This window comes from Manacus candei, unplaced genomic scaffold (genome assembly GCF_025592945.1).
Source record: "Manacus candei isolate 608988 ecotype Guabito, Panama unplaced genomic scaffold, ASM2559294v1 h1tg000049l, whole genome shotgun sequence".
Classification (NCBI taxonomy): domain Eukaryota; kingdom Metazoa; phylum Chordata; class Aves; order Passeriformes; family Pipridae; genus Manacus; species Manacus candei.
In genome coordinates, this window is record NW_026138097.1 from 12,710,070 (window position 1) to 12,726,985 (window position 16,916).

The 16,916-nt window shown below is 40.6% G+C and overlaps 1 protein-coding gene and 1 long non-coding RNA gene across 6 annotated transcripts in view; one reads left to right on the forward strand and one right to left on the reverse strand.

Moving 5' to 3' along the window:
* The window catches only part of LOC127476395 (uncharacterized), a 38,961-nt gene extending 32,002 nt beyond the window's left edge, over positions 1 to 6,959 (reverse strand). For 2 of the 4 annotated variants that reach the window (XR_007906582.1, XR_007906580.1), the window contains exon 1: positions 287 to 1,915. This is a non-coding gene — a long non-coding RNA (uncharacterized LOC127476395). Of the gene's footprint in view, positions 1 to 286; positions 1,916 to 2,100; positions 2,658 to 6,818 lie in introns of those variants that run through there. The other 2 variants (XR_007906581.1, XR_007906583.1) reach the window with 2 other exon arrangements.
* CAP2 (cyclase associated actin cytoskeleton regulatory protein 2) overlaps positions 6,330 to 16,916 on the forward strand; it is a 68,562-nt gene continuing 57,975 nt past the window's right edge. Inside the window, exons 1-2 of one of the 2 annotated variants that reach the window (XM_051799210.1) lie at positions 6,361 to 6,448; positions 12,222 to 12,329. The gene's annotated coding sequence lies outside the window, so the exon portion shown is untranslated. Of the gene's footprint in view, positions 6,449 to 12,221; positions 12,330 to 16,916 lie in introns of both variants that reach the window. The other variant, XM_051799209.1, reaches the window with a different exon arrangement.

Sequence of the window (16,916 nt, forward strand, 5' to 3'; positions counted from 1 at the left end):
CTCAACAGAGGAACTCCTTTTGCCACAGATGCATGGGAAAATCATGTGTTAAGAAGGATAGATTTCAGAGAAGGGATCTGGTCTTCAAAAGCTCTCAGAATATTACAAAATAAAAAGGTGCCACTCCATTAGCCATGGAGAATATAAAAGCTAGAGTAAATGACTGTGCTAGGCTCTGTACTGCTGTGCCTGGTCAGCTCCTTGCATCTAATCTAGATAGCCATAAATTGTAAAATAATAATTCAGGTTGACAAAACTGCGTATTAATGTAAGTAATGTACTGTACCTAAGGATCCTTGCCAGCAGTCTCATTTAGCAGGAGGATATAAAACTGAGATATCCTTGCTCTTCAAGTCCTTGGTTGAGGGAGAGGTTGAAGAAGCAGAAGAAAATTCACATCGCTGTCGCCCCTGGCATTCCAGTTCTATATTGGAAAATCATAAATCACCTCAGATTTTTTTCAAGAACTCGGTAAAATAAACAGTCACATTCAAAACTTGTGGTTTTGCTCACTCTACTCCGTATTAGGCTATTAAGTGTATTTACCGAAGATACCTGTCAAGAGCTAAACAGGTCCTTACAGGACCAGACCAAGCACAGTGACAATGCTGAGGTAAAGGTCTTTATTTTCTGCCTGAATGAACTGATCTAACAGGGACTGAGTGCTTTCCTTGCTTTCCCCTCACCCATACAGCACAAAGGAGCTTGGAGGTGGACAAAACCAGCTAGGTACTGCATTGGCAGAAGGGGGTAGCAAATGTCACCCAGTAGCTAATTAACTATTGTGAAAGAACAGAGGAATTATGTCTCTAAGGCAGTTTTTCTTTGACTTACTCGGCCTGCAATGACCACAATTGGGGTTACACTACTTAATGAACCACTGTTTGAATAAGGGCACAGTCTATTTAAAGGCTTGGAACAACACTAAGTGTATAACTGTCAGAATACATATTGGTTATCTGCCCACATTACTATTTTATCAATTAATGTCATTTTACCACAAATTTTGCACAATTTGGTGTTTCCTTTATAGCACCATTTCCTAGAATCAGATGATTCTGTAATTATTTTTAAAAAAAGTGTTTAGCCCAGTGGTTCGCATAGTAAACCTTTCATTTATTAACTAAAAGAATCTCAAATATCCCCAGATTTTAGGAAAAAAAATCTAATTTTCTGTGTGTCTGGATTTTTCCATACTTCTGCTGCACCAGCTGTCTGGGCTTTCCTGTGCAACAAGGATATTGATCTCAGGGAATCATCTGTAAGTCTTCCCAGGAAAAAGTTTAGAGCTGGCTCTATGCTTTCTATCTCTAGGAGATGAAAAAAAAATTGCAATCTGGATTTACTGGGGAAAAAAGAAGCCATGGCAGAACCTCCTCGGCAACTAAATGAGGGATTTTAACTGCAAGTAGCACATGGAGAGGACTGATGCATTTTACTGATGTAGACACAACAAGTCTTGACAAGCTCTGATCATGACAGTGATGCCACCATACACATAGTGATGAAAGAAACACAGCAGCAGACAACAAGGAGAAGAATGCCATCTAATAAGAGAAAACTGCAGCCACAAGAAAACACAGATTAAAACACCAGACTTCCATGTCTGACCCATCCACACATTCTGAAAATGACTGGAGCTGGTGCTAAGGATGGCAGAACATTTTGAATGAGTCAAAGAAGCTGTGGCATGAAGAAGACCTCAAAACATTTTTAGTTGGTTTTGACTTGTGGCAGTATTTGGGTACGCTTGCATTTTCCTCAGACACAGATGGGTTACAAAGCACCGACAATGACAAGGTCGAGAGCATGGACATTTAACCAGCTGCAATTATCCTACTAAGATGCTTCATGGTTCACATCTGGAGCTGGAACAGTGACCTAGCATCATGGTAAAGCTGTCCTGAAACTCTGTCAAAGCAGAACTGTGTACTCAACTACTAAGCTGGAAGCAGTACCTCACATTGTTTAGCTGTACCGGTGCATCATTAGAGAACACTGCCAGTCTCTCTTAAAGGATCCCTGCAGCCTCGATTGAAAGAAAGGTGAAAACAGAGACAGGAATGCTAAAGATTCTAAAACAGGAAAACTAACACTGACCAATGAGTAAGACTTCATCATTCCTTTTGACTACTGTTTCCATAGGTTTCATACACAGCAAAAGAGTAGTTTAAGGTGGCACAACAACTCTACACTCGCACACTTGGAAAATTTGCTTTCCTTGCTCTCTCAGTAAAATCATCCTCACTGAAAGTTCCTTGCAAATTTCTGCCTATAATTAAATGAAAAACACAAAACTCCATTTGAAATCCGTATCAAAATGCAGTACTGTACAAAACAGGATATTTAGCAAAAATACAACATAAGCCTGTATCCCATGATAATCAATAGATAATGCCATGTAAATACATAGCAGAACTGAGGGCCAATATTCACTGAGTGGCTTTCCTACAGAACTGAATCAAACCACAAAACTAACATTAGTAAAAGTAGTCACAAAGATTAGTATTTGTGAGATCAGAACAATTTCCCCTTGGACCCAGCAAAGCCCTTAAACATATCCTGAATTATAAACAAGTGAGTAATACCATCCCTATGCAACAAGCTGCTTAAATACAACGGGAATGCTTAAGTGTTCTGCTACACAGGGATGCCATTACTCACATACTTAATGATAAGCACGTGCTTATTACTTAACATTTTATGTTGCCATGCCTAAAAAGAAGCATACAGCTAATTAATGTACAATTATGAGAGTCCACACCCCCAGATCTTACTGCATAAAAGAGAAGAGAATACAGAGAAGAGATAAAAAAGCAGTAGAGTGACATCTTTGAAATTAAATGTAAATCGAATCTGCCTGAATATTTTACAGGTGATCAGTCTGAATGATGACAGATTCAGCCTCATTTCACACTAGCTTGAAAGAGGAAAAATAGTCCACTTCTTTGGCATAGTCTTCCCTTTTTTTCCCCCTGTGTGTTTTGACACTTGATCCATACAAGATATCCACAAAGTGCTCTTCACAGATGCATTTTGTTAATTAGCTATATGCTGTTTTTCAAAATCTGTAGACTAAACAGCAGATTTGGTATGCGAAAGGCATCTTGACATGTCCTGAATGCACTCCAATATTATTTAAGCAGATGTAGCAAGTCACACTACAAGATTTTCACGATATTCCAATTTATTTTCACATCAGTAACTGCTTCTGCAATTTTAATTTGTATTAATATTTTCTGCATTGTCCCAGCAAAGACAGACTTAATGAAATCAAGGAAATGAGCAAAAATATTTGTGGCTTTCTCCAGACTCGTCTATGAAATATTTAGATGCAACTTTCTTCAGCAGGGAAATTTTACAGTCATATACATTGAAAGTCCATTTTCAACATAACTAGGAAAGTAGGAATTAACATTTTCAAGTTTTTGCCTGTGAAAAAAACCATGTATGCAAATAAAAGATGCACCAGAGTATTTTCTTCTAAGTAGGTTACAATGTTGTCACTCTACAGAGATTTTGATAGCCTTTCTCTACAGCCTCTGATCTGTACTTTGGGATCACTGCACAACTTTAGAAATACAGTCTTCTATAAAAGGGAATAAAACATGCCAGCCTTGGCACAGATTGTCTGCAGCAGCAAAGTCAGTAAGTAAAATGAAAAAAAAATCATAGTTATAGTAAATGCAATACACTAGGCTTCATTTTAATGTAGCCCCCTGCAAGAGGGCTATTACTGCACCTCTTGCTTAAGAAGAGCTCCTCACAATTTCAGGAGGACTAGAGCATAAATTAGAATTTTAAGGGGTTTTTTCCGTGTTTCAATCCTGTTGCCACTAGAAAAAGCATACAGATAATCACTACGTACTTTCTGCATATAAATCTAAGCCAATACACTGAGGGCAAAATGCTCAGCCCTAAATTCTGATCTTCCAGCCATTCCTTGCTCAGTGTTTCACTTGATGCCAATTCCAATGCCACTTCCAAAACTTATTCTTTATTGCTGTTCAAGCCTTTTTCCTTGATGGGATGAAAGAATAGCATATCATCTAGTCCACATTTTTGCACATACAATATTTTGCAAAGTCCAAAATTTGTATATCTTTTGTTTGTTTCTTCTCTTTGGGGGGATGTTGCTCAGTCTGTATTAATAACTACTAAGTTCCTTCTAGAACTGGCCTTTCAGATTACCTTTCTTTATTATAGAAACTGCAAGGCTTTCTTCTCTAGTGTTTTCAGGCACTACATCTTATATCTTTGCTTGCCACTGGGTTTCCTCCATATTATAAGATCACTTTACAATTACTGAATTTCCCCTTTTTTCCTTCTGATTAAATTTATTAGTTCTTTTTGTTCCCTTTACCTTAGTCTTAGCCTTTCAAGTTTGCCAAAATTCTCCTGGGGACAATAAAAAAAAACTCACTTGTTTTTGTGAAGAAAGGACTAGAATACAAGAGAGAAGATGGATTACAGACATGTTTTAGACATGTAGGGCATCTGCTGGTTTGGTAGCTTCATAGGACTTTCCATGGAAAGGAATTACCCAGTAGTTTCTCCTTCTTTTCCACATGCCTATTATGTAAAAGGATGATGTGGAGTGCTTGACTGAGCTCTTACACTAAAGAGCTTATGAAACTTTTCCTCACTTAACTACATTGAATTTTTTGAAATTAAATTGATATTCTACAGAAAGTCTACTGCATTTATCATCCTAAACTTTCAGCCTATCACGCTGACACTGCGCAGGTGTTGGGATTTTTTTCATCTGAGTTGTAAGGAATATGGAATTTGGGCTTTAATCTAAACGTACTAGATTTGCCATTTCTTAAGCCTTTGGGGTTTTTTTTTCCCAGAATGAGATCTTCTGGGCTTGTTTCTTGCTTCCCTTAAGTAGTGTCTATGTTCTGTGCATTTTTTCAGTCAGGTTTTCAATTCCATCCTACCTTTTCCCTCTTGGAAGTTTTGACAAGACCCTCTGGTTTAAAACTTGTGCTGTTCTGTTGATTTCATCTGGCTGTTTATACATGCCAAGGAGAAGCAGTTCATTTCACTGCATACAGGACACTGCGCCCGTAATTCTTTTGCAATTTCCAATGCCAATTACATTGTCTGCACTAGTGAGTTTGAATCCTAGACAGATCCTTGGAGTCTGCTTGCTTTTGCTTAATGCTGACTTGAGGCATGTGAGGTCTGTGAGCTCCTGTTAACTATGGCATTCTTGTGAAAATATGACTTTTCTCAGCCCACATGTAACTGCTGCACAATTAAAACAAATCCTTATGTTCCATATTGTATAGTGGTGTTGTCAAACCATCAGATATGAAACACAAAGTCTTCTAAAATAAGTTATATATTTGATAGAGAAATGTGCTACCAATTTTTGCGCAGCCACATGGTTGACTTGAAAAATGTATGTGGGCTTTTTTATTACCACTAACTAATGAATTCTTCTTCCATTCAAGAACAAACTGTTCCTTTAGAGGCTGTGAATTCATGGTCTTCTCCCAAGACTTCCGTGCAGAAAGCCAGCTCATTTGATACGAGGAGGTGAACCAGATTTCAGGAGGATGATCAGATGTCCCTTGGGACCATGTGGTGACAAGCACTGCACAAGTGCAAAACATGTGTGTTCCCCGTTGGCCAGGGGTACCGACTGGTGTGAAGCCCACAGGGTCTAACAAACGAGGCCTGGGCATGAAGGTTTGGCTGCTGGGAGAAGTCCTGATTTCATGGCCGTATTGAATGAAGGCATCAGCCCCGCCATGGGCCCAGCTACAGCAGTGGTCAGGCTGGCACAGTTAGTCCGGCCCAGAGTAGGCAACATCCTGGTGTACATGAGGCTGCCCTCAGCCTCCCCTGCCATGTGAGGTGAGGAGTCTGATGGTTTCCACATGGGCCTCGCTCTCCTTTCCCAGCGTCGACCAGGCCAGTGTGGTGTGGGATGCTCACTTCCCACTCTCCCAAGCTGTGTCCGATGGGCAAGCAGGGCCACCATGCCAGCAGCTGTGGGTGCCCCTGCCCTGGGTACCAGCGCTCTCCCCTGTTCCTTGCATGATGCTCCACCACTACCATTTCCCCAGATTCCCAGCCGCTGCCGTGAGACACCTCTCTCTCTCTCTCCATTTTCACACTCCACCCACTTTTTGCTTGCTTTCTCCATCTCTGTCACCGTCTCTCTCCCCTTCTGGACTTGTCTTTATTTGGCACTCCCGGAAGCTGCAGGGCATTGCTCTCCCTGCCTGCCCGGGCAGCTGATGTGACTGACTGACACCGGCTCCCGCTGAGGAGGAGGAGGAGGAGGAAAAGAAGGAGAAGGAGGAGGAGGAGGAGGAGGAGGAGGAGGGAAAGCAGCGGCGTGGCGAGGGAGGGGGGGGAGCGAGTGACCGGCCGCGGATTTTCATTGCAGAGAGGAGGGGGGAAAAAAAGGCCACGCGGGTCATCAAACCAGGTAACTCAAGAGCAGGCGGCGGCGGGAGGGGCGGGATGCGGGGAGCGGCCCGACCTCTCCGGCCCCGGGCAGGCGCGGCCGGGGCCGTGTCTGCGCTCCCGCCGGCGGCAGCAACAGCGGACATCTTGGGGATGGGGGACAGTAATGAGGGGACGGCTCCGGGCTCGGCCGGGGGCTGCAGAGCTGCAGCGTAATTCCTTGGGAGGGCAGTGCTATGTGGGTCAGGGACCCGCACTGCCCTTCGACTTCCCTCCTGTCACCTGCGCCGGGCTGCGCTCGGAAAGCGTCCCCCTCCCTCCCTCCGATCCCCAGGGTGATAAGTGGGGAGGAAGTAATCTGGCCGGGGAGCGGGGAGACCCGAGCGAAATACCACGGCAGATGAGGGATCCTCTTTGGGGCTGAAGTCAGACTTCCTCCGCCGAGCCCCCGGTCAGCGCCGTGAACGACTCCGGGGTGCTTTGGGCCCCCGCCCCGGGTCCCGGCAAGCCGGCTTTCCCACGGGCTATTAAAAATTTCCTCGGCTTGTTTATGCAGACCTGGCTGTCAAGCTGTGCTGGTCTTGAACTCTCTTAATCAGCGTAAGATGATCTAATTCTGAGGGAGGTGGCTGTAGTGCCCGTGGGTAGCTGGGCGCCGAGTCCTTGGATCCCCCCGCCCTTGGAGCTAGGGGTGTGCGTGTGGTGGAGGTGGCAGAGGAGCCTACAGGTTTAGCCCAGAGGAGAGGGTTAAATAGCATCTTAGGGTGAGCGATGGGAAGGCATAATATGTACCTTTACATAGAAATATATGAAGGATACTTGAAATACAAGGCAGAGTTCAGAGCGAGCAGGAGGAAGGCAGAAATGAAGGACCGTGAAGCCGATATCCTGCATTTTGCAGGGACTTGACATCTGAAGGAGAACTACCCCGGAGACACAGCCAGCACAAAGACGAGGAGAACTTATGACCCCACCTAAAAATGTGCAGTCTGTCCTTTGTTTTGGGGATTGTCGTAGATTTGTATCTTAGCATTACAGGATCAACAGTGAGGATTTTTATCAGGTAGAATTCAGATTTCATAATGTGCAGGAGCAATCTTAAAAACAAAGACCATCCGAGGAAGAAAGCTTTTTTTATATGCCTTACCTAAATGTGTTTGTTTTCTAGTGATGGAAAAATGTTGCCAGAAAAAAATCTGCACAGAGGACTGTCCATTAGGAAATAGTTGGAAGGGATCTGTTTAGCAGGGGGGCAGGGTGGGATAAAGCAGCAAATATTTATCAAGTTATTTCTAAGCCAGGCAAAAGTGGCAATGGTTTATGGACTACCATGTTTCATTGCTCTGTGAAACTGTAATCAGAAAACTCATCCTGCTTCAGAAATGTAACTTTAAAAATTATTTAAAATAGCAAAGTGGTAGATAAAATGAATTAAAACTCAATACAGTAGTCTCAAAGCTGTCCTTTTAAGACATTCCCGCAAGTCAGATATCCTAATTTTTATGCAATTTTTTATCCCAGCATTTCCTTTTAATTACTTATTATGCAAATGATAATAAACTTTTTTCTGGTTCTATGCATTTGCAGCACAAGGATTTCATAACATTGGTTCTATTTTGAGCAAGTTTGCACAAGAACAAAGGCAAGCCACCTTCTATAACAAAGCCAGGCACATACAACAATATGGTCTTTTTGATCTTGGGCATAACAAAAACACTAGTCTTCAGAATACTCCTGTGATTGACTTGTGTCTTTCCCCTCAAATGAATGCTGCTCAAATGTGGAAGGTGGACAGGCACAATTCCAAATGTAATGAATAAAGTATGTTTTCTCAATTAAATAAAAATTAAGAGGATGTGCATTATTTGCTATTACAGAAGAACTGACCTATGATTTTTCATTATTCTTTTTCAGCTGTGGCTTTCACTTTAGTGGAGAAAAGGGTTTCTTGGTATACCATAAGGAGCAAGAGTACTAAGATTACATGTATGAAATCCCCTCCCATCATTAGATTTTCTGAATCCACTGTATAATTTTTATTCACCATGCAAAATACATTGGGCACCCTAAGTTAGAGAAAAAAAAAATTTAAAAAGAATTAAAATTCCCCCAGGTCTGAAATTCATGGTAATTCATGAATTTGAATTAGCTGGTACTGAAAAAGGTAGTAGAGTGCAGCAAGGAGGGCTGAAAACCAGCTCTCAGCCTTGACATTGACTTGCAGCAGTACCTGGAGCAAGTCAGATAATCTTTGCGTGTTTCAGTCTGTGGCCTGTCAGTAACAATAAATTTGGGATTGGTTTGAACTCTAGAGAGAGAAATGGTGAACTGCCAGATTTGTTAAAGAATATTCTTTGTGGTTCTGCATGAGTTTTAACATCATGTGCAACAGCAGCCAACTCAATAGCTGCAGTTGTTGCCTACTAGAACATCTGACTACATGAAAGAGATCATTCTTTACTTATCATGTTTAGTGGGGCAAAATCAAAGAAACACCTACAATAAATCAGGCATACATTATTGCAGTTATTCAGACAGCTATTTTATTGTGAACTGGTAAAAAATTTTGCTTGACAAAGCACACCTAATATATATAAATAATTTTAATTCCTGTCTCTATAACTTAATATGCTTGATTTGCAATAGGGGGAACAACTGAGAACGTCATTTTCATGTAGTACAGATTCTGTTCCAGTTGCTCGCATATTTTTGTAAAACAAGTAATTTTGGTTAGATAAGGTTTACTGACTCTTCAGATATTAAATGCTTTGAACTCTAAAGGCTCAGCCATTCTTCAGAATGTCACTGCTAGAACCATGGCAGAATGGCAACACCTTTCCTAAGCAGTGTCCATTGAAGTGACAAAAGCATACAAGAGCACAGCAGCATCTATGGCAGAGATTATGCTGATTCAGATAGTTCATCAAGACTATGGAATTTGGGGTTTCTTAAATCTCTGTGACCTTTCTCACCATGTTAGCAAGGCTTTATGGCATAGACACTACCACAGTTCATACATGTACTGGCTACTGTTGTCTTTATTTCACCTGTGCACAAAAGGTGTTCTGATTTCAAATTCAGGGACTTCTTGTTACTGAAAAGGTCCCATTGAGACTACTTTCCTGAGTACATGCTAATGGAATTACTCTGTCTGACCCACAATTTTTAAGAGAACAGCAGGCTAAAGAAGTTGCTTGTAAAATCCAATATACCAGTAGTAGTATGTTTGGAATCAAAGGCTCAATACTTTTGTAGCATATATTTTAAAAAACCCACAAAACCCAGGGAAATACCAATTACATTATTGAATAGTGTCATATTTTTCCAAAAAGACATGCTTAGATCCTATGCATTAAAGCTATGTTTTGTATTAGTTTAAATATTTAATTAATTGATTTTTGGAAGGAATGCAAATAATTATTTACATTTCTGTGTGTAATCTGTCATTGTTTAGATAGAAGAAACAGCAGAATAATTCACCTAACAGCTCTAGGTCCCATAAAGCAGCCATCATCAAAAAGGGTAACTTTATAAGTGTCTAGGATGGGTCCAGTTTGATCTTTCTGGGTCTCACAATGGAAAAATAGCCAGATGTCTCAGATCTAGTAAATTGCATGAATTATCATTAAAATTCAGGACCTCTAGGTGGTAACCAGGTTATAGCAGGAAATGGAAGGGTCTTTTTTAGTAGCAGGTGGCCCATTTCATCCTGAATCAACAGGAAAGGCACAACCCATTGCAATGCTAGCTGTATTGCAGAGTCAGTTGGATGGATTTTAAAATGGGAGATGGGCAAAGGCCTTGAGTTTTTGTGATCAATAAAGACCCCAGCTGAGCTGCAGAACAGAAGAGTATTCCTATGGCAGAAAGTTGGCTTCAGCCCTCCTGGTTGCTGCTATGCTGGAGGAAGGGTTGCACAGGCTGGAGGCTGAGCAGGGCAGCCATGATGAGCCTGAGAACATCAGATAGAGAGTGCTGAGATCATAATTGCAGCAGGATGTTCTGGTAAGAACAAGAACACCAGCTAAATTGGCTGAAATCAAGTCCAACCATTCAGGCTTCAGCATAATGTGGATATGCATGAGAAGTAGGGTGTGGAAGCACTGTGAAAGGCCACCAGCACAGCACACAAACCCGTTACTAACCTTGGTACTGAATAGCTCTAGTCTCCTCTTTCCTGCAGTACGTAGTTTGCACTTTTAGAGCTTGCAGTACCATTTGCTTAGTTGTGACTTCCTCCTTTGCTTTTTTCCTTTCACATCCTGGAAGCACTGGAACACTCCATAGGGGTTTGTACTGTGTAGAACTTACACTTTTGGAGAGTTTAAATTTAATTTGTTTGGAACTGTAGCATAAAGGATCTTACTGTTCAGTTATTATGAGCTGAACTGAAGCACTTTAATAAAATCAATGCCTGCATGCAATAATTTCTTGGTTGAGCAAGGCAGTCTGCTTACATACAGTAATTGGACTTGTGACAGGTAATTAAATGGCTTGTAAGGCCTTTAAGATGCTTGGTTACATGAAGAGCTCCACACTAATACATAGTAAATGAGGTGGCTAAGGACACTGCTTTTCTGTTGATTGGAGAGATACTAAAACTCTTACACTTCATTGGAGGGAGAGAAGAAAATAAAACCAAGACAAAAGACTGAGCAGTGGTGACATGAAAAGGGAGCATAAAAAGAATGTACTTAGAAACTGGGTTGCCTTGGTTATTTTAAGTCAATCATGCTTACACAGGCTGTCAGGCCTTGACTGCTTCAGTGTATCATTAAATAATGAACTCGTTCTTTGTGATCACAAAATTGATGACAGTCAAAATTATTCAGCAAGGAATAGAAGCTCTTTGCAGAACTTATGTATAATTAGAAAGTGAACTGATATTCCAGGAGATACTAAGCACATACATAAACACAGGACATATTTTAAAGAATTCATATTAAGTTATCAGAGGCCTAACCACAGTCCATGCTATTATTACATTGACTTGTAGACACACAGCTTGATGTGTGCAGTTGCTCACCCATAATTATGGGACTAAACTGGATATGATAAGAACAAAAATATATCAACAGTCTTAGGGGTACTTGTCAAAATAGAGATTGTTTTACAAGTGATTTTGTAATTTTTTTAAACAGTGGGATACAAAAATGCTTCTACTCCTTTCCTGCATGTTTTTGTGGACAGCAGCCTGGTCACTAGGAGAGGGAGAGAAGCAGAGGAAGATCCAGAATGCAAACAGAAAAGTATGCTTGGTGGTACCAACAACATAAAGCCAGACAAAGGAAAAAACTTGGGTTAAATGGAAGAAGTTCCTCTTCTACACAAAAGTTTTTTTGCTTATAAAAAATAACCCTTGAAAAACAGAGGGTATGCTGAAGAAACAAGTCCACAGGCAAGATAATTGAGGTAGCACACCGTTATGCACAGCAATAAGGGATTCATTCATAGCATATCAATGATTTAACACAAGTTGAGCTACAGACAGAAATATTTTATGATGAGTATACTAGAGCCAGGCAAGACTTCAAACCAACTTATTAGTCAAAATGGCCCATCCATCCACGAAAAGCAGAAGTCACACAGACTTCTTTTTGTCTTTTTGCTATTCCAGATATAACCCTTGTCCGTTCTAACAAAAAAAACCCTATATATTTTAACTGGGTTTAAAAAAAAGATTTTTTTTTTTTCTCTATACTTAAAACTACATTCCAGGTGAGCTTGTAGCAGATCTAGGGGCTCAACAACAAAAAAGGCTCTGATTTGAAACCCGAATAATTCTCCTCACACAGGGCTTTACGGAGAGGTCTTCTGGTTTAATCCACTTTGACATCAGTTTGAGAAGCCTGTTTACATTCCTCCCGTACAGCTAATGAGAGACAAAACACAAACCATACAAGGTAATGTTCCTATTGGTCTACCAACACATACTTTGTTGGTAGAATCTTTTATGGTAGTAACCCAAATAGCTTCAGGTGCTCCTCCTTACCTCTCAGCCAGTACCAAGCTGCTTCTGAGCTCTGCCTGGAAATTAACAACTCCAGAGGCCCCAAGCCAGTGGGTTTTCATTCTCTGAACCAGGGTGGGGTGCAGCAGGAATTTGGGTCTCATGCCAAAGGTGGCAAAAAGACTGCCTGCTCAACACAGGCTTGGAGTGGGTACGTGTTTGAATGATGGTATAGGAAAGCCAGCTATTACAACCCCAGGCTACCTGTGTTTTTTTCAGAAATGAAGTGCCATAAGATGCTTTTGTAAGTTGGGGGAATGCTCAGGAACATGGATGCATTTCCACTCCCTTGATGCATGTTGACATATATTGTACAGAAGAACTCTCAGAGGGCACTGTGCTTTGGATCTATAAAATGTTCATGACTGGCTCTCTGATAGTACCAGCTGGCAGTATGGGCTTCTGTATATTTTATTTCCTATCTCAGTAGCAATTTATTAAAAGACTTAAAAGAGAAAGCACATGTGTAGGCTGCTGTACTTCCAATAACACTGTGATTTTCCAAATGGTGTAGGAATGGTAGATACAGTTGAAATGCCACACTGCTGGCTATGCTCTGTTTTAGGCATCTGCCCTTTTTTGACATAGAGAGGAGAACCAAATCTGACTTGTAGCATCTCAGATGATGAGTGTGAGTGAGACCTGGTGTAATTTTTCAGGTGCTAGATGTATTTGAAAGAACTGGTACCTAGGGGGAAAAAAAACCAAATAAATTAAGCAGTTGTTTCTTTTTCTTTCAAATTAAAAGAGTCCTAGGAAGTAAAACAAACTGTGGAACTATCTCTTGCTGATGTTTGTCAGAGTAATATCATACTTCACAAGGTGGCACCATTCCTGTGTTCCAAATCGCCATTTTTACATGCCTTATAAATCGTCATATGTTTATTTTTCCCCTTATGCTACTATACTGCTTTTCCCTGTGCATTCATTACAGCTTGTTTCTTCTTGAGATAGAGCAATATGGTCCTCTGCCATAAGTCACATACAGTGGTAGCAGGAATAGTACCTGTGTGTTTTGACTTACAGTTTGACTGCTGTTTGGGATTAGTATGTCAGAGAATTTCAGTCTGCAGCCAAGTTTTTTTCCCTTGATAATAGATAAATGGTGCTTTGAGACAGATGGGGAGAGAAGCAATGATCTCCCAAGGCCTGCCTGTAAAAAGAAATCTGCTTCTTGGGCTTCAATATGCCGCCTTCTACCTGGTTTTGGCTTTACTTCTTTTGGGGAAGAAATGACAGATGGTAGTATTACCACATGCATTTAGCACTCCCAGAAAAGATATCATTAGCAGTAAACAGGGCAGAGCTGTGGATCCTCTGTCTTAATTTTTGTGCACAAGAGGCAGTTAACAATGTCAAATATTAAATAATTTTTCAGTAGATGTGTGTTAACACCTTTCCTGGCTCTTAGGTGACCTTACTTTCAGTGAAGGATACTGTATTTCTCCACCAAGAGAACAACTGGATACATGGGAGTTGAAGCATTTTTAACTCTTTATAGGTGGTCAGCATAAAATCCAAGAAAAGATATATATGATTAACCTGATCATCAACTTCAAGATCAAAACTTTAATTAAAATCCTAGTAGAGATGAGACAGAGAATCTGTCTTGATGTAAAAATATACTTTATGGAAGTGTATGCATCCTACAGACGTGTTTACGTCCTCTTTATTTTCATTAACATGCCAGGATTTTATTTGACACTGTGAGTAGACCAGTCTTATTATTTATTTATAATATAAGCTCTGACGGTGTATCACACAGACAGCATCTTCACAGAATCGAGCTGTACCATTTGTGTTCTGACTCCTTCTGAGCTGTGGCTTTGTGGTATCTGTTTGACCACACAGAGCAGAGTAAATAATTGGACGAACAGCTGAATATAGACCAAGAAAATGCTGAAGGTTGTTGTAATATTAACCAAATACGCGAATCCCTAAATATAGACAAAGATGTCAGTGTTTAGATTGAGAATGGATGAAGAGAGTTTTCATGCTATTGCTCAGTGGAGTCTTCACTTCAGAACAGTAACGTTAATTCCAGTGTTGTTTGTAAGATAGATGCCTAGTTTAGTTGATGGTAAAGCAGGGTGTAAATGTGAGGTTATTGTAGGTACAACTGATTTGCTCTTTTAGTGTTATATACAGTAATCACAGAAGTGTACTTGCACTTTATGCATACATGACAGGAATACCTGTGTGTATTCTTACGTTCATGCATATGTGTGAGTATAGATGCAAATACCGTGTACTCATGAATATATAAGTACACAGACAAAAAGGTAGGTGCACTGTAAACGTGATGATTGAGTTATTAAGCGTAACATTCTGTATAAAAACAATAGAAACCTGGCATTCCTAATTTTAGGGTAAAAAATTGTTTCTACTTCTGTTTTAAAAGACTATAACACTATATTATTTTGTGATTGGCCTCACTGGTGATATCTCTTTTGGGAAGAACATGTGGTAATTCTGACTCTGAGATAAGCTCCGTTGGTTAGAGCATGGTGCTATTAATACCAAGGTTGAAGGTTCAATCCCAGTATGGGCCATTTGCTTAAGAGCTGGACTTGATGACCCTTGTGGGTCCCTTCCAACTCGTAATATTCTGTGATTCTCCAGCTAATGGGAATAGAATAAAGCTGTGAAGAATATAGTGAACAAAAGACTGTGTTGCAGCGGGAAAGCGTTGCATAAAGATGTCCATAGGGTTATTGAACTGGGTTATTCCTCTGATCTTCTGACACTGTAATGTATTTTCTTAGCATCTTACAGAGGGAAGTTTGGTGGGTAGAACATTACAAGTCTGCTCATTTGTGAGATTCCTCAGACCTCCAGGTGTGTGCAGTCAAACATACTGAGTTCGTAATCAAAGAATGGGCAAAATCAGGCAAAATCAGGCTAAATAGGCCAAAAAGTAACAGGTCTGCCATAGAAATTTTTATATTATTTTAGTGCACTTTGGTGACATCATCCAGGAACATTTTAAGGCAGATTAAGAAAAAAACCCAACCTACCCGACTGTATCTTTAAATACAGACAAACAAGAACTGTACTGGAAATGTATTCTAACATGCTGATGAAATGAGTTGACTGCTGGTATGCTATGTTAGACTAGCCTGACTTTAGACTGGCTGAAAACATAACTTTTTAAATAGACACCATTTTAGGCTTTTATGTAGCCTAAAAGAATGTGAAAAGAATGTGTTCATAATATTTTTGAGAATTAACAGTGCTTTGTTTTAAGAAAAGGTTTAATATTCTCATGGAAGTTGGAGCATCACGGAAGCTCCCCTGATATATTCATCTCATTCATGCCAAGATATTTTTACCCTTGCAGTTTTGTGTTTGTTTTTTTTTTTTAACGAATTGATTTTTCAAAAAGAATAGTATACATTTTCAGTATAAAGGGAGAACATTGCCAGCAGGTCAAGGGAGGTGATCCTGCCCCTCTCCTCAGCCCTGGTGAGGCCGCACCTGGAGTTCTGTGTCCAGTTCTTGGCTCCTCTGTACAAGAGATACATGGAGCTACTTAAGCAGGTCTAGCTGAGGGCCACAAAGATGATTAAGGGACTGGAGCATCTCTCTTATGAGGAAAGGCTGAGGGAGTTGAGCCTGTTCAGCCTTGAGAAGAGATGACTGAGAGGGCACCTCATCAATGTCTATAAGCATCTGAAGTGAAGATGCCAAGAGGATGGACCCAGCCTCTTCTTGTGGTGCCAAGGGATAGAATAAGAAGCAGAAACTGATGCACAGGAAGTTCCACCTGAACATGAGGAAGAACTTTTTACTGTGTGAGTGACCACACACTGGAACAGATTGCCCAGAGACGTTGTGGAGTCTCCCTCACTGGGGATATTTAAGAACTATCTGGACACAATCCTGTGCCATGTGCTCTAGGATGACCCTGCCTGAGCAGGGAGCTTGGACCAGGTGACCCACTGTGGTCCCTTCCAACCTGACCCATTCTGTGATTCTATGATAAGCAAAGAGAGCCTCTCTGAATTTTGACAGTGTTTGTCTGCATGCTGTCTAGTGTCATCCTCTTTTGGGGTTTTGGTTTTTCATTTCATTTAAATAGGAAAAACCCATACATTTCAGACAAAATTCTCATGAAGGGGGTTCTCCCAAGGGTTTCTCACTGTAAAATCTCCTGCTTCACTTTTAGGTCAAACCTCATTATATTTATAGGGTAAAGTCTGAAAGTCCCGCCTTGTTTGACAGGCAGCATGACTCAGCACAAGAGCTCTGCATGTGTTTCTACAGTCCTAGTAACTAATCTCCTCTCACATTTAAATTTTAAAAATAAAAATACTATTATTTTTTATTAATAAGAATTATTAATACTAGTTTGTAAATAAAACCATTTCTTTCCATGCTGCTTTACTTTTTAATTGTAACATTTAGGCATTTTCCACTGGCCCTGGGGACACTGTAGCAGCAATGTTTGTTTTGGTTGCTAAGTGTTTCATAGTGTTGC